General features: G+C 41.6%; 1 protein-coding gene and 1 non-coding gene across 5 annotated transcripts in view; both read left to right on the top strand.

Moving 5' to 3' along the window:
* Positions 1-16383: 16383 nt before the first annotated feature.
* LOC138387823 (U6 spliceosomal RNA) lies at positions 16384-16490 on the top strand. Its single transcript, XR_011233988.1, has one exon. It is a non-coding gene; the product is annotated as a U6 spliceosomal RNA (small nuclear RNA).
* Positions 16491-21604: 5114 nt separating this feature from the next.
* Positions 21605-22313, top strand: part of TANC1 (tetratricopeptide repeat, ankyrin repeat and coiled-coil containing 1) — a 222291-nt gene continuing 221582 nt past the window's right edge. For all 4 annotated transcript variants that reach the window (XM_069497146.1, XM_069497197.1, XM_069497105.1 and 1 more), the window contains exon 1: positions 21605-21741. The gene's annotated coding sequence lies outside the window, so the exon portion shown is untranslated. The remainder of the gene's footprint in view (positions 21742-22313) is intronic.

Raw genomic sequence — 22313 nt, 5'->3', positions numbered from 1 at the left:
AAAAAGACCATCTGTGGGGGAGGGGTGAGGGAGGAGAGAAAAAAAAAAGGCCACCTGTTCTTTCTCAGCTCCATCATCTCTCTCCTGCCCCTGTCCCCCTACGGCGGCGTGTCAGGGTCTCAGCAGGACCTTGCTGGCTCTGCCACTTGCGGCTTGCGCACTGAGACTCACATGTCCCTGACTCAGCGGAGCAGGAGTGGACGTGTGCGGTCACACACACGCACGCACGCACACACGCCTGGAGCTTCCCTCCCTATGCTTCCAGAAGAGGAAGTACCTTCCCTCCTCTCTCAAGACTGGTGAGAAGAGGGAACAGCCTCTCTTCAAGAACTTTGTGGCCTCAGCCCCCCTCCAAAGGGCCCCCACTTCTTGCTCGGGTCTCCAGACATAGAATGGTGGACTTGCTGGCGCCTCTGACAGGCAGTCTCAGAAATGCCACCAGCAGCCCAGTGCCTGGCAGGGCCTGCACTAAGCTGGACTAAGAAAGTGTGATGCTTAGTGCTTTAGTTCCCAACAGTGTCCTTACTAGCTCTTTTTTTGTTTTTCTTTTTTGAGACAGGGTCTAGCTACATTGTCCAGGCTGAACTCAAACTCCTGGCTCAAAGGATCCTCTCACCTTGGCCTCCCCAGTAGCTGGGACTACAGGTGCACCAGCATGCCCGGCTAATAATTTATTTTGACACTGGACACTTGACAGCATCCTGTTACCCTACTGTGGGTGGAGCACATAATAGATGCTCCAGGAACTTTGCCAGTTGTTTTACGTACATTATGCAGTGTTTTATAATTCACAGTATTTTACTTTATTCTTACAGTAATCCAATGAAATGGATGGGAGGTAGCTAATTATTTCCACTTTTCAAAGAGGCCACCGAGCCTCCTCAGGTTGAGTGTCCTACCTAAATCTCTGTAAAGGGCTGGCCACACCTCTGAATGCCTCCTCCACCCACAGCCTCCTGACTGTATCTCCTGACCCACTCCCTGCTGCAGGGCTGGGTTTGCCAGAGGCAGTAACCTGACTCAAGGGCAGCCAAGCTATAAGGCGGAGATATATGGGGTGGCCTGGAGCAAAATCTCTGCTCAAACAGGAATAGGGTGATTAGGGAGATAATTAGATTAGCTTGGAAATACTTTGTGGGTAATACAGGAAGGATATTGTTATTAATAAGAAAAGCTAAAAGACACCAGTAGAGAAGGTCCTTGTCTTAGTCTGCTGTGTGTTGCTGTAACTAAATACCACAGACTGGGTAATTTTTAAAGAAAAGAAATTTATTTCTTACAATTCTGGAGACTGGGAAGTCCAAGGTTGAGGGGTCCACATGTGGTGAGGGCCTTCCTGCTGTATCACCCATGGTAGAAGGGAGAAGGGCAGGAGAGCACAAGAGGGCAAGAGAGGAAGGGGGCTAAATTTATCCTGTATCAGGAACTCACTCCCGAGATCATTAACCCAGTGAGGTCCCACCTCTCAGTACTGTTGGACTGGGGATTAAGTTTCCAACACATGAACTCGGGGGGCACAATCAAACCATAGCAGTCATGCACAGATACTATAAGGTATTAAGAATCATCAATAAACAGGGAATACAAGTAAGAGTAAGGGAACCGTGAATACAAAACACATGTCTATTGTGTACAAATAGAAAGTGAGGTGTTCAAATGTCCTTGGCAGGAACACTGGAGGCAGAGGTCTCTGGAGACAAGTCCCCATGACAGTGGAGGGCACCACTCCCGCGGCCAAGTGGGCTTAGTCCAGACTCCAATTCAGGCTCCTCTCGTTTCTTTTGCAGTTTGAGCAGATGACCAGACCACAAGCACAGTGATCAAGGGAGCCTGAGCCTAGAGGCAATGAATACTATATCTTATCTGATTACAAGAGTAAAGCCTTTTTTTCTCCAAAGTACCGATAGGAAAGTAGCACAGAGAATATAAGAAAGTTAGAGAGTGAATCCAGAAGGCTATCACCTGATTAACAGGATAGAGAGATTTGAGGAAGGAGGAGGAGGAGGAGGAGGGGGGAAGGAGGGGGAGTGGACGAGGAAGAATGGAGTGGGGGCAATTATAAAGAAAATTATGGGAGAAAAATTTCCACAAATAATTGAAGGTGGGTAAGGTCCATCCGAGTGCTCAGTGCAACAAATGAAACACAAACGAACGAACACCACCACAAAAAAGCCATGGCATATTTTGATATAATCCCAGAACACTAGGGAAAAAGAAAAGCTCCTAAAAGTTTCAAAAAACAGAAAACAGGTGGTGCACAGAGCAATAGGTAGAATGACGCTGGACTTTTCTCACTCATTTTCTAAGAGTTTTATAAAACCAATTATAAGTATATATAAAACATATATAATATGTAATATCTATACACACATATGTACATCATATATATTTATAAGTCCATAGAAAAAGGTCTAGAAAGTTACCTACCAATATATCAAAAGTGGCTACCTTTAAGAATAGGAGCACTCTGGTGGTTTTAAACTATGTCCACAAGCAGTTCGGTACTCCTCTCTCCAAAAGGTGGGGCCCAATCTCCCTCCCGCTGAGTGTCCATGTGTGATTTCTGAGATTAGGTCATAAAAGACATTCAGCCTTTTCCTTGCTCTATATTTTGGATCACTCCTTCTGGGGAGGGGTAGCTCCCTGTTATGGAGACACCTAAGCAGCACTGTTGGGAAGTCCATGTGGTGAAGAGGTGAGACCTCCTGCCAACAACCAGCACTCGCTTGCCACTCGTGTGAGCGAGTCACTTGGCAGTGGATCCTGCAGCCCCAGTCGAGCCTTCAGATGATTGCTCTCCCTGCAGGCATCCCTGCAATCTGTGAGAGACCCTGTGCCAAGAACCACCCAGCTAAGCCACTCTGGATGCCTGACCCACAGAAACTGCGTGAGATAATAAATGTTGTTGTGTTTAAGCTATTAAGTTTTGGGGATTTGTTATGTGGCAATAGATAACTAGAATAAGCATAAACAGGGGAAAGGAAGAGGAGAATATTTTACTTTTCAAATTTTTATATTCCTCTTTACTGTTTGCATTTTTATAATTAGTATCTGTAATTTTTAAATAAAAATTTAAGTTAAAAAAAGGGAACGGCAAACTTTAAGGAAAAATATTAGCTCATCATTGCTGAACCTAGAAAGAAAAATAGATATTTCAAAAAATATGTAAGAAACTCTTTCAATAACTAGGGCCAGGCGCAGTGGCTCATGCCTGTAATCCTAGCACTCTAGGAGGCTGAGGTGGGAGGATTGATTGAGGTCAGGAGTTCAAGACCAGCCTGAGCAAGAGTGAGACCCCATCTCTACTAAAAAATAAAAAAAATTATCTGAGTGTGGTGGCACGCACCTGTAGTCCCAGCTACTCAGGAGGCTGAGGCAGGAGGATTGCTTGAGCCCAGGAGTTTGAGGGTGCAGTGAGCTATGATCACACCACTGCACTCGAGCCTGGGTGACACAGGAAGACTGTGTCTCTAAAAACAAACCAACAAACAACAAACCTAGTGCTGGGCATGGGGACTCATGCTTGTAATCCCAGCACTTTGGTAGGATGAGGCAAGAAAATCACTTGAAACCAGGTGTTCAAGGTCAGCCTGGGCAACATGGAGTGACTCCTGTCTCTACAAAATATTTTTTAAAAAATTAGCTGGGTGTTGTGGCACATGCCTTTAGTCCCAGCTACTCGGGAGGCTGAGGCAGGAAGGTCACTTGAGCCTGGGCATTTAAGGTTGCAGTGAGCTATGATCACATCACTTCACTCCAGCCTGGATGACACAGGAAAACTGTGTCTCTAAAAACAAACAAACAGACAAACAAATAAATAAACTTTTTCAATAATTGATAGTGATGACTGTATATATAAGGGAACAGACTAAAAATATATAAAATATCTGTTCCTGGTGATATAAAACATAAGACATTGCCAATCATCAATCATTATTATGTTTTTCTGACCTAATATTACCTAGTCATCCCTGACTTGCAGAGGAAGAGACTACAGAACAGCATTTCTCTCTGTTGCATAAAAGTTTGTGTTTGTGTTAACAAGGGACAAAGAACCCCTTTCTGATGTTTTTCCTTAGCGAACTAGTACTTCAACTTGGCAGTATTGATTAATGTAATACCACTAGTTAAGACACCAGTTAAAGAGGTTAAGTAAGTATTTAAGGTCTGCTTCTTTCTCATCACCTGCATAACCTTCCCCTGGGTTACACCCATTAGAACTTCAGTATTTGTCTTTTGCTCACATCATTTCTTCTCTTCTACTCAATTATTTGATGTCTGCACTCCTTGGGCAAACCCAACAAATCAGTCTAGCCAGGTTGCAGAGTAAGGACTTCCTAGAAAAATAGCATTGGCTTAATGACTTCCCCTGTTCATAGTTACATTTAATTCCTGTTTGAGCTAATAGTACCAGGGGACTGACGTCTGCATCCTGTAGCAAATATTCCCATCGTTTCTTCCTCTTCACTTAAAAACATTCTTTAGCTCTTACTAAAGTTAAGAGCCCCAGAGTTCTTTGAGTGAGTATTGTATGTGCTATTATATGGATTTTATCCATGTACCAGATTTTGTTTAAAGTGTATATTAATCTAGCCCGTTATATAAACTAAACATCTGTAATTTTCCATATGTAATGATACCATCAAGGGAGGAAGGAGTGTAAGAGAAGGGGAAAAATCATTATAAAGAGAATGTTGGAAGTGTATATTCAGGGAAACTTGAACCTATCCTCCCAGGAATATAAATATTAAAAAAGAAAAGAAAAAGAAAAAAAGAATGTTAGGCTAAGACAAAGGAACTTAGACCAACTGTCTGAAAAGTTAAAGTCATTGGTCTCCTTGAATTACATCATTAACCCAAGCTGGAGTGTTCAGGGCCATTCCAGTCATGGTCATTGCAGCTAACCACCCAAGGAGCATAATAACTGCTGTCAACCTGTTCTTGTTCATTTTTAGCACCCAGGCTTAATTAGCCTTCAGACAGGAACTTGACACTTCTTTGACACACTTAAAATGTGTTGGTAAAACAATTCTCCCCAACATCCTCCCCTGGTGCCCTTTGCTAACACAAAGTATCCACCATAACTTTCCCAGAAGCAAGTCAAGCTCCACCCAGCTTTGACTATGGAGAGCAGGGCTTTTGCGTACTGCCGTTTTATGGTCTCATTTGAATTGTAGTGGGCAAATAGGGTGAGATAAAGTCCAAATAAACTGGCTCTGAAATCCCCATGCTTGTGTGGATTTATTTGGCCCTTTGATGTCTGCTTTGTTTCTCTGTTGGAATGTTTCAAATATGCACTTAAGTCACCCACAGAAAAAGCTGCTAATGTAAATAGACGTGTGCTTAGAATGGGCTGTCATCTTAACCTTCCCAGAGATGCAAAACCCATAAAAACACAAAGGGTCAATTGGAATTACCTTTTCTGTTTCTTTTAAATATGAGAGGTTGCGGAGTTCAGATTGCCTTTTCCTTCTCGTCTCTTTATTTATTCAGGTGACTTAAATTTTGGCTATTATAAGAGGGGTTGACCCTCAACTTTAGGACATTCCTCTTAAAATTAAGTTTTGACTTCCACGCCTAACTGATTACTTTACGAGTACTTTTTGAGTCTTTGATACTTTATCTTCACAGTGATTTTCATTTTTAAGAAATCTACAGGAACACAGAAGTATGTTCTCAGAAGTACTTGAACTCATGTTGTAAATGCTATTTTCAAGTTTAAAAAAGTTTTATTATAAAAGAAAAAAATTGAGAAGCAAGGAAAAAAATTATTCACAATCTATAACTCACACAAATACTACGAAAATAGACCTAATCAGAAATGAAACAGGGCACTGACCCATCCAAGTGCAATCAGGTAGGTATGTTGAAGGTAGCGTGTACTAGAACCAATGGTACTGCAAAATTTAACAGACTGCCTTTTGTATGTAACATTGTATCACAAGTATTTGTAGGTACAGTATTCATAAAAGACAGAATTATATTCCTTCAGGTTTATAATTTTTTTTAAGACTCCACATAGAGAAATCAAAATCTGGCTATCTTGTATCAATATCCCCAACTTTGGTTGAACACTTAAGATCTTATCATTAACTAGGTAGTAGAAGTAAGTGACAGTGTAAAAACTACTTTCAAAGCTCATCCTTTCCTTGCTAAAAATTACGCCTCTTGTAGAAGTAGGTCAGCGGTGTGCAACCATGCTCTGTTCGAGACTTCTAGATAGAATTGGTCTCTCTGGCATGCTTGAGTGCATACTTCACTTTGAAACGTGAATCTCTGTCAAAATTAGTATATTCAGAGCAATAATAAAAATAACAATAATGCTTCTAGTGAACTTCTCAAAATTATCAACACTCCTTGGAGTTAAGGGTGAGAAGTATGTGATAGTGCAGAGAGCCCTTTAAAGCACTTAGGTGTCACCCTGGGTGACAGGAGACACTCTGAAGCGCTCACTCGAAGGGTTCTGAGGAACAGAAATAGCGTATGCTGCCCCTCGGTTTTATGGTACCGTCTGTCTGACTCACTTGGCATCCCTAGTACCTCCTTCTCCACAATCTCACTGTCGTCATTTTTGTTTCTGGTCTTGTGGTGATCGGTTTTGAATCCTTGGACAGGTTAGTTCAGTTGGTCGTCTCACTACACCAGGGAGGCCAAGGAAGTATGACCTCATTAGTGGCCATCGTTTGGCTTTGTGGAGAGAGGTCTTTCTTACAGTAATGGCTTTCCTCCACTCTATTTTCCTACTCCCTCCCACCCTCCAAGGTTGTCAGTTTATGAGCAGTTCAACATGTTACACTAGGAGGCCAGGGGAATCATGAAAAAGCATGGATTTTAGAATCAGATGAAACTGAAATCAAGTCTACATATCATTAATAGATGGGACTCCTGGACAAATTACTTGACCTGCCTAAGCCTCAGATTTCTCATCTGAAAATTGGAGTTAAATGATATCAGAATTTGTTGCGAGAATTAGATAAAGTGATATGACACATAGCTGGCACGTAAATAGGCACTCAGTATTGCCATTTCTCTGATGGCCATTGGTGCGATTTGCCAACACTTTCTGGTCAGATTGTACTTCCTGGCCCACTTTTGGTTACTCAGGGCCATGGGACTGATTCCAGCTAATGAGTTGTGGGCAAAAGCAACACACACTTGAAACTGCCAGAGCAAGACCCTTTTCCCCTTTTGATACGGTGACTGGCAAGATTCAGTATGACGGCTGCTCCCTCAGCTTGGGTTCCATGGCAATAATGAGGAGCATGTCCCTGCTGACCCGTGAAGGACTAGTGGAATGAACAAGAAACAAATTTTATTTTCAGCCACTGAGATTTTGGTGGTATTGTTCCTGCAGCATAACCCAACCTATCCTGTTGCTTCTGTTGCTCTCCTCTCCTTGAGCAACCAAGTGTAAAAACTAAGTAAAAAGGAACATCATTTAATCAGTGGTTTGAGGAGATGTCTGATAGTTTCTCTGATTTCACTCCGGTCATATGGTGAAGTCCTGTTTCCAGACTGAAGCTGGAAATAGCTTTGCTGGTGTTGAGCATGGATCCACGTTTCACTCCAAGTAGAGTAGCTTGGGGAAGCAGAGATGTGAGGGCAAGCTATTTATGCTGTCATATACTAACCCTTAGGAAAATCTTGAGAAATCTTCTAGGGCTTTCATGTATTTCAGATTTCCCCTTAGGTGAATCGACAACATTCTATTCTCCCCACCCCCATCACCAGTCTTACTTAGAAAGCATTAAAATGTTTCTGAGCACCAAAGAAACTAGTCTATTCTATTCATAAATAAAAATAAACAAAGCATCTCTTGGAAATGAGCATTTCTTTCCCCCAAATAAAATTTAATTTTGAAAAACAACCCCTTTAGTTAATCTATTTAAATGTTCTATACCCTCCCCCTCATAAATCTACTAGATTTATAAAAAAAAATATCTCCTTAGAGGGCTAGTTGAATATAAGCTAACAGCAATAAAACACTACACTAGAATGTCAAATTCTATTTTAACAAATGTTATTACTACCAGTGTCTCTGAATAATGTTTACCAGCCCTAGTTGATAACTGATAACTTTATGCAATTTTTTCCATAGCTAAATTCCAGAACAATAATAGTGCTCAGTGCAGTGACAGCTGATTTATAATCATGATACTTTATTTTTAAAAAGGTAACCTTTATTAAGGTGTTATTATTGCCGGGCAGTGTGCTGAGTGCTTAGATGAGGATGGCATTCAACTGCAGATAACAGAACCCAACCACAGCGGCTTGCACAAATGGAGTTCATTTTTCTCATATAATAAGTCTAGAGATAGGTAGCCCCCTATGGGGACACCTGCTTGAGAAAGTCATTAGGGACCCAGGTTCCTCCCAGCTTCCTGCTCTACCATTCTTGGCATGTAGCTTTTGTCTTCTTGGTTGTGAGATGGCTGCTTTTCTTCCAGGTTTCCCCATTCCAGACAGAATGAAAAAGGAAAGGCAAAGAGCTGGGTCAGTCCCTTTTTCATCAGAATCTGCCACTTTCCTGGAAACCTCTCTCTGCAGAATCATACGATCACCATACCATAGCTGTAAGGGAGTCTGCAGGTGGGAGTACTTTAGCTGGGCACATTGCCACCCCAAACAAAATCGTATTTATGTTAATAAAAAAGGAGGGTAGAATGGATCTTGGATAGAGGACTAGTAATATCCTTTAAGTGCATTCTCAGATCTTTACATCAAAACTGTGAAATACTGTCCCCCCCCCCCCCATTTTATACAGTAAGAAACTGAGGCATAGAGGGCTTAAAAACTTACCTAGATGACAGGTGGCAAAAATGGAATTTGAAGCTAGGCGTCCTTTGGAAGATGATTCTTAAGTAATCATAAAAGGCAAAAATCCAAAGTTGGTCAAGTTTGGAGATTGGTTCTAAGGACAGCCAAAGTCTCTTGGGCAATCTGCCAGCAGGTCCCTATGGGAGACAGTTATGGTGTCATACATTCCCTGCTGTAACCACATACTCTCAGACTCCAAATAGTCCTAAGGCAGCTGTGACAAGCGTCTATATTAGCTTGCTAGTGAGGCAGAGTTCACGAGTCCAAACAACTTGGCACATCAATGGTTCTCAGCCAGATGGTGGGTTGGGGGAGGGTGAGTCAAAGGTGTGGCCTTTCTGCCTTCTGGGCTTAGGGCACAGGTTTCATACATGGTATAAGGCACTTCAGGTTCAAGGACAGAACAATAAATATTTACAAAAATTTAAATAGTCATTAAAATGTGAGGTTTTTTTATAGTCACCCTGTTATCTTTTTTCATTGTTTCTGTTAACTTCAATAGCTCCTGGCCTTTAGTAAAATATGTGAAGTATAGCAACAAGAAGAAAGGCTCCGCTCAGGGAAAGAGAGCAGAGGCTGGGAGCCAGCCAGTGTTCTCAGGTTGTAAAATAAAATCTCTAGACCAATCGGACACTGGCCGCAGGCCATGGCAGTGATTAATGCCAGAGTTGTAAAAAGTGCTATGGTGGGAATGGCTAGCCAGGTTGTATTGTGTGTACATGAGTTGGTTTTTTCTTTAAAGCAACTTAATATGAAACACATAATTTTGAGTTGTTTTGGAATCTAAAATAAAATTAAAGACTCATTTACTTTTCTTTTTAAATTAAGAACTTAAGTAACTTTATAGAAGAAAAGTAGCCTAGGTAACATTAAGCTCCAAACCAATTATATTACTCCAAGTCTCCTCTGACCTTTGTTAATAAACATTAGTACATTTTTACACAGATGTAATTAGTGTAGTAGTCATACAGTTCTGGGGTCTACTTTTTTCACTTAATCTCATTTCATATGAACATTTTCATGCTTATTCGAAACATATGTTCTTGGGTTTTTTAAGCTTTTGAGTATTCTGTTACATTGATCTGCCATAGTTTGCTTAATTATCCCCTTATTGTTGGGCATATGGGCTGTTTTCATAGTATTGCTGTTATAAATGATGCTACTTCCAACATTTTTGCACAAATTCTTTCTTTTTTGCTTTTAGTTTCTTAAATTATATTCCCCAAAGTGGCATTATTTAGTCAATGCGTATAAATATTTACTTATCTCTTAACTGTGCTCTGTCTAACTTACATCAGCAATGTAGAAATAATACCCGCTTTTCCACAGCACTGGAAATGCCAATTATTTACCTGTTGTCTAGGTCCACACCAATCCTGCTATATGCTGCTTCATAATGCCGGGGCTAGGAGCCTGCAAACTACATTTCCCAGACTTCATTTCTACCTGGCTTCCTGTTAGGTTCTGCCAATAGAGGTGCCAGCAGAAAATAAGAAAGTGGAAGGAGGGCAAGCCATACTTTCCTTTCTTTCTGCTTCTGGCAGTCTCTCTAGAAGTGACTTCATTTCTGGATGCCCTCTCCCTGGGGTTCCCAGAATGCTATTTGGCAGTCCCAGTGCCACAGTGAGAAGTGCAATCTTGTGCTATTGTAGTGCTACCACCTCCTTTTAGCTCTGCGAGCTGCTTTCTTTCTGTCTGTCCTTGTTAGTCTCAGGGTTACCTATCTTTCTTTTTTGACTGTTCAGTTCTCCCAGCAATATAGTTTCCTGTATTAAATGTCCTCTCTTTGAAATACCTACTTTGATTTCTAGTTTCCTGACTGGATCCTGATTTATAAGCTGAGTCTTATAATTCTAATATGTATTTTATTAGGTTACTGTGAGTATGATGGTACCCTAAAGTCTTAGTTTGCATTTTTAAAAATTGCCAGTGGAAATTGATTTTTTTAAAAACTGTAAACATTTCATTGATTTGTATAATTGTTTGTTTTTGTTTGTTTTTTGAATCATGGTCCCTCTCTGTCACCCAGGCTAGAGTTCGGTGGTGCAATCATAGCTCACTGTAACCTCCAACTCCTGGTCTCAAGGGATCCTCCTGCCTCAGCCTCCCGAGTAGCTGGGACTACAGGCACACACCACCATGTCTGGCTAATTTTCTATTTTTTGGAGACGGAGTCTTGCTTTGTTCCCCAGGCTGATCTCGATCTCCTGGCCTCAAGCAATTCTCCCGCCTCAGCCTCCCAAAGTGCTGGGATTATAGGCTTGAGCCACTGTGTCCGGCCAGATTTGTATAATTGATTTGTAAATTTAAATCTATTCTTATGATCTTTATTCAATTTTTGTTGGCTTATTTTTCAGTGTTAACAAATGTAGTACATTGAGTGGTGGCCTCTAAAAGGATATGTTCATGTCCAAATACCTAGAATTTGTGAATGTTACCTTATTTGGAAAAAAGGTCTCAGTGGAAGTAATTGAGTTAAAGATTTTAGAATTAGATCATCTTCAATTATCTGGGAATGAGCCATGAATCCACTGACAAGTGTTCTCTTTTTTGGTTGGTTTGTTTGTTTTTTGGAGACAGGATCTCCCTCTGTTGCCTGGGCATGAGGACAGTGGTGTCATCATAGCTCACTGCAACCTCAAACTCTTGGGCTCAAGTAATTCTCCTGTCTTGGCCTACCAAAATGCTGGGATTACCGGCATGAGCCACCAGGCCAGGTAACAGGTGTTCTTATAAGAGAAAGGCAGAAGCCAGGTGTGATGGCATGTGCCTGCAGTCCCAGCTACTCGGGAGAACTGAGGCAGGAGGATCACTTAGGCCCAGGAGTTAGAGGCCATAGTGTGTTATAATCACCTCTGTGAATAACCATTGCACTCCAGCCTGGGTGACAGAGTGAGAGAGGCGGAGAGAGATATTTGAGACAGATAAGAGGAAAAGACATACACACAGGAGAAGATGGAGCCAGAAACTAGAGATATGAAGCCATAAACAAGAAATGCCTGGAGCCATCAGAAGCTGGAAGAGACAAGGAAGGATTCTCCCTTTGAGCCTCTAGAGGAGCATGGGGTATGTTGGCCTTGCCCTTGACTTTGGACTTCTGGCCTCCAGAATTGTGAGAAAATAAATTTCTGTTGTTTTAAGCCACTCGGTTTGTTGTAGAAGCCACAGGAAACTGATACAAACATTATACAATTTCACTATTGGGTAAAAACTACTTTTTCTTTATTTCATTTGTAGTATTCAAAATACTTATACATTAAAAGGGGAAAAGGTCACACAAATATGGCCATTAGATAATTGGGTTTCAGATGCTTTTTACTTGTATCCATTTCTCATTTATTATTCGTTCCTACCTTTTTTTAGGTGAGATTTATTACAAGTTGTTCTTGTTCTGTTCTTTCTGTTTCATTTTGCTGATGGCTCTAATAAACCTTACAATTAGGCCTCTGTGTCATTCATGTTCAGGGAAAAAAAACTCTATTAGCTTCTTATTGACCCAAAGACTCTTATAATTAATTTAACTTTGCCTATCTGTTTTTTCCTCCCAATTCTTCGTTTTAAATTTTTAATCCATCTATTATCCTGTTTTCTTCTCTTTCTTTTACTTCCTGTTGTACCAGTGATTCCCACCCTGTTTTTATTTTAAATTGTGGTTAAAAAAAACCCAAAAAACAAACCACATAACTTGGTTTTTTTTTTTTTTAAACCATCAAAGAGCCCCTTGATTATTTGCCCTCATATTTTTGTCTGTAACCCATATTTGCCAGTCATGGTGGATATTTGATGGCCCCTCGACTGAATCCAGACTTCACAGAACAAATCCCTTTATTAGAAGGATTTGTTCTGTAAAAATTGGATTCTGTTAAAAGGCCGAACTCTACTGGGAGGCTAAGGAGGAAAGATTGCTTGAGCTTAGGAGTTCGAGACCAGCCTGACCAAGAGCAAGACCCCATCTCTACTAAAAATAGAAAACATTAGCCAGGCAGTAGTTTTTCCATGCCTGTAGTCCCAGCTACTTGGGAGGTGAGGCAGGAAGATCCCTTGAGCTCAGGAGTTTGAGGTCGCAGTGAGCCACAGTGACGCCACTGCACTCTAGCCAGGGCAACAGAGTGAGACTCTGTCTCAAAAAAAAAAAAAAAAAAAAAAAAAGAGCCACACTTAAGGATCCAGAAGGCCACATGTGGCCCCAAGACCTCAGGTTCCCCACCCGGCAGGTCCCCAACCACCCTCTGTCATTGGTTTGGAAGTGGACATTTGATCTCAGGTGGTCCAGTCAGGGTGAATTTCAGGACTCTTGCTTAGCATGTTGGGACAGAAATCTGTGCTCTCTCCTACTGGATATAAAGAGGAATCACATAGCCCAGTTGCAGTTTCCAGCCATATCACATTCACAGGAGGAATCAGCATTAGGATGAAGGATGGAGGTAACATTGAGCAGAAGATGGAAAGAAAATGAAACCCTGATGGCCTTGTTGAATTGCCGGATCATCCAATTTTGAAGCTTCCTCTACCTATGGTCTTGCGACTTAAGTGAGCCAATAACACTCTGTTATTGGTTAAGCCCATATGAGCTGAGTTTTCTCTGACTATACCATTAACTGGCATATCAAGGAATAATTAATTAGTCTTCTTATTAAGATATGCAAATTTGAGCTTTTGCTCAAGCGTTGTAATATTTGTTACCATTTATTATTTACTATGTGCCATTACATTGCAAAATGGTTAAAGTCATTGTCATTAAAAGTATGTTAGTGGCTGAGGGAGGGAGAAGGGCACAGAAGGATACAGAGAAGCCGCACATTACCACCACCAACTTTAAACTTAATAATAGACACTCTCATTCTTAAAATGTCCTTTAGCCACCACACTGCAGGAGAAGGGAAATGTCCTTTGTACACATAGCCTCCTACCTTCTGCTGTCTTGCAGTTTCCCCTTACTTCCTCTCCTTACAAATTCTTCTCCTTGTCACAGGGAGAGCAGTTTGGCCCTTGTCTCTGATACTTCGCCACTTAACTCTCACCTTCTACCCCAATAAATGTTTTCCCAGTAAAAACATCTTTACCTTCCGGGGGTGGGGGGGAAGTCTGGTGCCCACTATTAAGATAACAGTTTCACCTTGGGTTGCAAAGAAGTTAAATCACTTTGCCACAGTCTCATAGCTAGGAGAGGGAAAACTGGGCTGTGAGTGCAAGTTCGTCCATGTCTAAAGCACGAGGTCTTTTTATTATACCACGGCAATGCTCAGCAAGAGCATTAAAGGATGCTGCGGGACTTCTGAATCTAGGTTGGAAAAGGCCATGCAGCTTTTTTTCTTTTCTTTTTTGGTTCTTTTCCTTCAGTTGAGAAGTCTGCAGTTAAGGGCCATGCAGCTTTTGCTGCTGTTCTTGGGAACTCACTCTGGGAGCCCTCAGCTGCCATATAAGAGATTTGACTATGCTGAAACCACCATGAGGAGAAACCACCTGGAGACAGATAGATAGAGATGCCCAATGAGCCCCAGCAACTCTGGCTCCCAGCTGCTTGAGTCTTCCTAGTCCAGGCACCAGACCCCACCCCAGCCATACTCTGACTGCAACTTTATGAGGGACCCTGAGTGAAAACTGCCTAGCTAAGCCCAGTCAAACCCTAAATTTGTGAGGAAAATAAATTATCATTATTGCATGAAGTCCCTGAGTTTGGGGTGGTTCATTACATGGCAATAGATAGTTGGGAAAAAATGCACAGTTTATATTTATTAAATCATGCAGTATATTTCTTATCCTTCTGAGGGTCACATTCTAGTGGAAAAAAGTTGTCAGGCTATGATCAGCTTTTAAGCTACTCTGCCATTTGGTCATCAGCATTATTTATTGTACAGATTTCCATTCTTCTTAAGGGCCTCTGGATGTTATGTTTTAATCAATATCTGGAGACGATCTTGCTTTTAATATATTTGTCATTCTAAGTGATGATACACAGGTCTCTTTTTTAAGTCAATTTTTCCTATTATTGTTTTGGCTTCCAGCTTGCTGAATGTTTTTTTAATCTGATTTTTTTAAACTAAACTTTTTATTTTAAGATTATTGTGGATGTACATGCAGTTATAAGAAATAATACAGAGAGCTCCTGTACCTTTTACCCAGTTTATCCCAAACGGTAACATCTTGCAAAAGTATAGTACACTATCACAAGGATATTGACAGGTGTACAGTCAAGAAACGTTTCCATCACTATGAGGATCCTTCCCGTCGCCCTTTTATAGTCACACCTGCCCTCCCTGCCCTTCACACGGTCCCTGACTCCTGGCAACCACTAATCTGTCTTCCATTTCTATAATTTTATCATTTCAAGAAAGTTTTTTAAACGGATCATACAGTATGTAACCTTTTGGAATTGGCTTTTTTTCATTCAGTATAATCCCTGGAGATACATACTAGTTGTACACATCAACAGTTCATTCCTTTTTATTGCTGAGTAATATTCCACGGTATGGATGTGTCACAGTTTGTTTGACCTCATTCATCTGTTGAAGGGCATCTGGGTTGTTTCAAGGATAAATATCCAGGAGTGCAATTGCTGAGTCATTTGGTAGTTTCATGCTTAATTTTTTTTTTTTCACAAAACTCCTAAATCATTTCCCGGAGAGGCTATATTATTTTATACTCCCACTAGCAACATATAAATGATCTAATTTCTCTGCATGCCACCTGATTTTGAATAAGTTAAATATAGCTTCTCAAATAAATATTATGTTATACCTTTTTTTTTTTTTTTTCTGATTGCAGGTACCAATTCTTTGTCCAACAAGAGTTAGGCCTCTGACATTCTGGTTAAATCCTGCAGGTAGGATGGGGGCATGGTGATTTAGAAAGAAGATGAAGAATCTAAGACGACACCATCTAATTTTAATCCTCAGTGATTGCTGTCTTATTTTGGGTTCCTGACATCTTGTTTTAACCTGTTTCTATTGTAATTGTATCAGTAATCTCTTTCCCTTCAGGTGGTCTTTTCAAAGGCACTGAAAACCTTGAAGAGTTGAGAGGCAATAGATTAGCTGTGAAAGCAAAAGGAGTTTTAGGAAGAGCTTTGAAATCACTGAAAGGTAACAGGGCTTTAGCTACAGCTCACTAAGTACTCAAATAAATCTTTACTAAGTATCTGGCTTTTAGAGCAAATGCTCTAGGTAAGGGGTGACTTCTCTAATGAAGCTTGGTAGTTTAATTTCTCCTGATAATTACACAGTGCCCTATTTTCTCTCAGTCAGACATGACTCCCGTTAAAGCCATTGAAACATTTAGACATGAGACTCAAAAAAGATATAGAGGAGCAAAGATTTATATTTAAATAGTTTCTGCCCTAAATCTAAAATGTTCAGATCTTTAACAGACTGTTAGATAGATAGAATTTCTAATTATTGTATTAAAATCCCAAAACTAGTTTAAAAAATAGTTTTCTAAATGCATGAATTCTGTTCTATGCACCTTTGGCTTGAAAGTTATTGTGGTCTATTCTAAGTGGCCCTTTCTTGGACAAACCTCTCCAGTTCTATCAAATTGATTATTTTCATCATCAAAAATATCAATATAGTACTCGCTTCTGCAGCACATATACTAAAATTGGAATGATACAGAGAAGATTAGCATGGCCCTTCTGCAAGGATGACACACAAATTTGTGATGTATTCCATATTTAAATAAATTAATAAAAAGGAATATATTCCTTATCCATTTCTGGATTAGGTTGTCTGATCATTGAGGGAGAAGCTGCAGACTGATTTTTAAACAAAACCAAAGTCTCTGTTTTGGCTAGGCTCTCCATATTTATGTTCCTCTCACCCCCTCACTCCCTTTAAACCAAATCTTTTGATAAGTGCTGTTCTCTCATTTGCATTTCTTCAAATAAACATGCAACTGGAAAGCAGTTCTGATTAGCATTTGGATTGACAAAAATATTTGTAGGGGTTCAAGTTTATAATTTCATTAGTGTTTATCAGCGCTATTTCACAGAATTGAAAAGATTGTCACTAATTAATAATATAAATAAGATTGTAGTGGCACTTGCAAAGAATCTCAGTAAAAAATTTTTAAAGGAAATATTTCCTTTACAATTAATATATTATGTAATTAAGAATTTCCATATGTTGGTTTGCATAGTGAGATATGCCTGTATTGTATACATATAATTTTTTCTCTTTAACATTAACATAGGACAAAAATATATCTCTGTAAATTGCTCTTGTGACTGCTACTGTTTGAGACAAGAACTGCCAATTTACCCCCAGATGAGTCTCTGAGAGCTTAATTGGAGTTATTACCTACCACTAAATCATCTTGAAATCACTCTTCCTCAAGAGTGCAAATGTAGGCATTCTGGACTGCTCTGGTCGAACCTTTAGGTTGTTATTCAAACCTAAGTGGTTCCAAGAAAAATAGTTTATTGTCTTTTAAATAAAAATGAACTTTAGTAGAGCATTTTCTAATTTATTAAGTGGTTTTCGCCTTTCTTCATTTAATCTTCCCAAAAAATCCGTGAGGCTGGGATTCTATATATCCTCCTCTCTTCATACATTGGGAACCTGAGGCTCAAAAAGACTAAACGAATTGCCAGCAATCACAAACAATAAGTGACAAAGTCAGAACTGGCATCTAGATATTATGACTTCATTGCCACTGCCGTTTCTTGCACAACTTGCTGAAGAGAGGGAAGTGACATTCCCAAGGTGGAGAATATTGAAATGCATCTGTTGTACTCAAAGTTAACAGCACATTTCTTTTTAAACTATCTGAACCAGACTCACTGACATTTCTCAAAGGGATTACTACCAGATTGCGTTACCTTATCCTTCCTGAGTAAGGGACATTTCTGTTTCCCTCCGTAGGACACTTCTACCATCATAAGAGTGGGCTAAATCTATATTGAAAATATTAGTCAGATGGCATGCTATCTTAAACCAGATTCTCCCAGGACTTTAGATATTCCCATATTCTTATAAGGAAATGTGAACCTCGGAATCTATCTCCCTGCTTCTTCCCTCAGTGGACTCCTTGTCGGTTTAAATAATTAACTGCCTAACCAGTATTGGATGAGTTTCTACAATATTGGCAGGCCATGTGCTAGACCTGTGAAGGGGTTTATATGTCCCATGACTCCTTTAATTTAACTGCCTGGCTAACAGTGTACAGTTATGCCTTTCCATATCCCTGGATGAATGTCTGCCGTTAGCCCACATCTGACCATGGTGTTGGTACACGTGTGTGACCACGGATCATTACACATGCAGGGACAGTGTGGGGGTATGTAATTTCATTGCTTTTCCCAGCTGATTTCTAACTACACCCAATGTATGTTATTATTCCCTATGTCTTCAAAAATTCTTTTCTTTCCCAAAATGTTAAAAGGGAGAGGAAGAATGAATGAACCAAAGGAGAATGAATTCTGTAAACATTAAAAAACACCCCAAAGAAAGAAAAAAGTGTTTGTGTGCTGAATCGTTTTGTCTGGATTTCCTTAAATGTTGCCTTAAAAATTGCCTTACATTTCTTTTTTTAGTCCTGTCTCAGTTTTTGTATGTAATTACTATACTGTTTTAAACATTTCACTTCTCACTATGTATTCTATACTACACATACCATAATAAATACTGGCTATGATCCTAACTTAGGCTTGATTTAAAATAAAAATACTTATGAATCTGAGCAAGGGAAAAAAGCGTACTAACACTCACAAGGCACATTGTTTTCTCATGCCTTTCTCAGTCTATTGCCCTGGGCAGTAAATTGTATGGTAAAATTAACTAGTTTATTATTTGTTGTTTTCTTTCATTCTGATGAGAAAAGCTACATTGCTGGCAAACTGACAGAAAATTTAAAAATGGAATACAATATATCATATGTATGTTTGGGGAATGTGTGCAGCATATAATATTCATGTGATATATATTTTTCTTTTAATTTTTTTCCAGTTGGTATCAACAGAAATGTGATGAATGAGCTTTTTAAAATGAACGGGATGAGCAGGGATACTCCAGAAAAGCAGGAGCTATTCTTGCTCTCTCCTCCCCATAAAAAATACAAACAAACCATCACCAAAGAACTAACTACAAGCACTTTTATTTTTTAAGGGAAAAGCAGATTTTTAAAAAAAGTATTAAAATTCATTTTTTGAACTTGTGCTCAGCTAATACTTCACATATTAAGATGCTTAGAAAATTTTCATATTTTTTTCTTGTGAAACTGGTCTTAATGGAAGGCTCCGTTTTTTTCCCTTACCCTTGAATTTTTTTTACTCTGTTTTTGGCCTTGTCTTTTATAAAATGTACCATTCTCACCTACAGCTTAAGACAGCTTTGATGTTTTTAGTACAACATACTCTACGTAATGTTAGCTGTTTAAAGCTGGAGATCAGATTGTGCATATAACATATGTAGTTTGGATTATATAAACACTACAGGAAGAAGGGGAGACAGGGCCCTTCTGTGTGCAAATTTCAGATTGCTAGCTGTATGCCTGTTTAGAATGTTAAACACTCCTAAGTAGGCAGTGATGAAATTACTTCTTTAGTGACTGTGACTTCTGAAACTATAAAGACAAAACTTTTTCAACTAAAAATAATTTAAAGTTGATGACAGTAATTAACGTATTTACTTTACGTGATTTTTCTACTTGCTACTTAGGGAGTTTTGAGGGTAGAGGGAAAAAAAAATCATTGCCTTCAAAGCCCAATTTAACTAAGCAATTTCATCAAAAATTTGGAAATATAGCTGAGAAGAGGCAAAGACAGAAGAATGTGCGACAAATGATAAATTTCAACCATTACACATTTCACTCATTATAACAAAGTCTGGAGCAGGAAACTGCTCTCTCGTCCCCGAAAAAACACAAACAAACTATCACCAAACAACTAACTAAAAGCACTTTTATTTTTTAAGGGAAAAGTAGATTTTTTTAAAAAAAGTATTAAAATTCAGTTTTGAACTTGTGCTTAGCTAATACTTCACATATTAAGATGCTTAGAAAATTTTCATAATTTTTTCTCCCAAAACTGGTCTTACTGGAAGCCTTCGTTTTTTTTTCCCTCACCCTTGAATTTCCTTAGGACTGTTTCTCATATCTTACTGTTTCAGATTAGTCAGAATACCATGGGGTTTTTGTCTTTTGTTTGTGTGATTCTTTTATCATTAAGGTTGCAGTCTGGCTTTTTCATCTGCTGTTGAAAGATTGGTAACTTTTACGCATTTCAAGAGAAATTAATAAAATAAAACATATTGCCGTATTTTTCAGCAATGAGACATTTCAGAATGGAGAAAGACGTCAATAGCTTTTCTGGTTTAATACGTTTGTATTTTATTTTAAATATTCATATCCTGCCTTGTTTCAGGAAGACTTCAAGGCTGCTGATACGTTTACTGCTCAAATATCAACACAATAATAATAATCAGGCTTTTGAAACTGTGGGTGAAATATCCAGCAGATTTCAGTCATTTTTAATTTATGAAGAGAGATTGGCATTTTGCTTCCAGTCCCTTTCCATTGAACTTTAAATATGGACACCCCTCCTGCCGGTATCTTTATATTGGAAAGCTCTGCGTGAGGTTGAAGTTTTTATGGGGAAACTTGTTTAAAACACAGTTGTCTTTAAAGGCAAGTTTGTCACAGCAAGGTTAGGGGTTGCCAATAAATCCATTTATAGCAACTTCTGTATTCTCTGCTCCAGACGCACCAATGGGGTGACCCGTGCACAATTCCCGCTGGCCACACAAGGCAGCAGCAGTTCTAGTTAATCCTTCCATGACGAAGGCTGGCCTAGAGGGTTTCGGGTATGAAGTGGGCTGAGTCCCCTAGACCGATTTGGCTGCCTGAGAGTCCTGGGAGGATCTGGAGAACCCAGGATTCCCGAATCCCTAGGGCCTAACCTGGCTTTTGCTCTGCTGAGGCATAACAAAACATTTTGGGAACTCAGGAGTTTAATTTACTGCCACCAACCGACATAATAATAACGTCTTTGTGTGTTCTCCCCCCATCCCCGCCATGCCTCCCTCCTCCCAGCGACAGAAGCACGACGCCGGCCCTCGGTGGATGTAGCGAAGACAGCACTGGCCAGCCAGGAGGGGTCCGAGCAGGCTACAGACCCGGGGCCCCAGGGACGTCCAGGCAATCAACTGTCCCCGAACGTCCCTAATTCGCTTTCAGGAGAGAACAAGGCGCAGCCAGGGAGATGCTTTCTTACACCTTCCCTCTCCCTTAGTTCACTCTGGCCCCAGAATGTGAGCGTGTTTGAGTGTGTTCGTATTTCTGTGTATGTGTGTGTAGTTAACTGAGGCAGAGAAAATCGAAGAAAGCCACACGAGCCACCCTAAAGCATCCACGGGAACTCCAGCTCGGCTAATTGCTCCCATATGTCCTCCTTGGTTGTTTTTAAAAAGTAGTGAGGAGGGTCACTTTACTGATTTCAAAGAGACTGCAAAAAAGACCATCACCCATGTCACTCCGGTCCCGGAGGGGTCCAGGCGCAGCGGCCGGGGACCACCCCCTCGAGGGAAGCCGGGGTGCCTCCCGCCGGGACCAGGCCCCGAGAGGAGGGGCGGGGAGGCGCCGCACCCACGCCCCGCGAAAGTTCGCGCGCCGCGCCCCAGCGGGTCCCTGGAGCTGCCGCAGCCGCGGGCGGGGAGGGGCGCGGGAGGCGCGGCCGGGGCGGGCGCGCGAGAGGAAGGTGCCTTCGGGAACACGCGCAAGGGCGGGGACTCGCGCTGCCAATGAGGCCCGGCTGTGGGCCGAGTGAGGCGGGGGGACGGGCCGGAGCGCAGCCCTCGCTGTGGCAGCTGCGGGAGCGGCTGCCGCCTCGGGAGCGGGAGGAGAGGCAGCCGCGGAGCGCCGAGCCGGCCGCGCCCCGAGGCCGGGCCCTGGGGGTGGGGAACCGCGCAGAGGAGCTGGAAACTTTCCCGGCAGGTAACTCCCGCCGCCTGGGCGCCGCCGCGGACCTCCGAGCGTCCGGGGCCCGGCCAGCTGCCGGGGTGCTGCGAGGAAGAGAGGGTCTCGGGGAGGAGGAGAGGGTGTCCGGGGAGAGGGGAAAGGCGTGTGGGAAAGTTTCTGGCGCCCCCTCCCCCGTTCGGGAGCTTTCCGGGCACAGGCACAGACATGTTGGGCACCCCGGGCCTTGGTCTCGGCGTTTCTGGGGAGTCCGCACCTTCCCTGCGCCGTTTCCTCTGCGTCCGACCTAGCCGGTCTCCGGCGGAGCCGGGGTAGGGGGAACCAGGAACCGGGAACACGCGGGGCACGCTGGAGCTTCGGGACCACCCCCGCCCGGCGCGCCTGCTCGCCCCCTTTCCCGCCTCCTCTGTAGCCCTCGGGCTTGGCAAGGGCCTGGGCTGCGCCTGGTACCTGGGGCGGGGGGAGGCGGGGGAGAGGCGCGCCTGGCACCGCGGGGTCCAGGGCGCCCCCGGAGTGTCGGAGTGCGCGGGTCTCGAAGTTGCCGAGCGAACTTAAGCCGGCGTGGGGTAGGGTGGGGGGTGGGAGTCCTA

Source organism: Eulemur rufifrons, chromosome 1, assembly GCF_041146395.1.
Source record: "Eulemur rufifrons isolate Redbay chromosome 1, OSU_ERuf_1, whole genome shotgun sequence".
Taxonomy (NCBI): Eukaryota; Metazoa; Chordata; class Mammalia; order Primates; family Lemuridae; genus Eulemur; species Eulemur rufifrons.
Note: the sequence above shows the minus strand (reverse complement) of the source record. Positions and strands in the feature narration are given on the sequence as shown.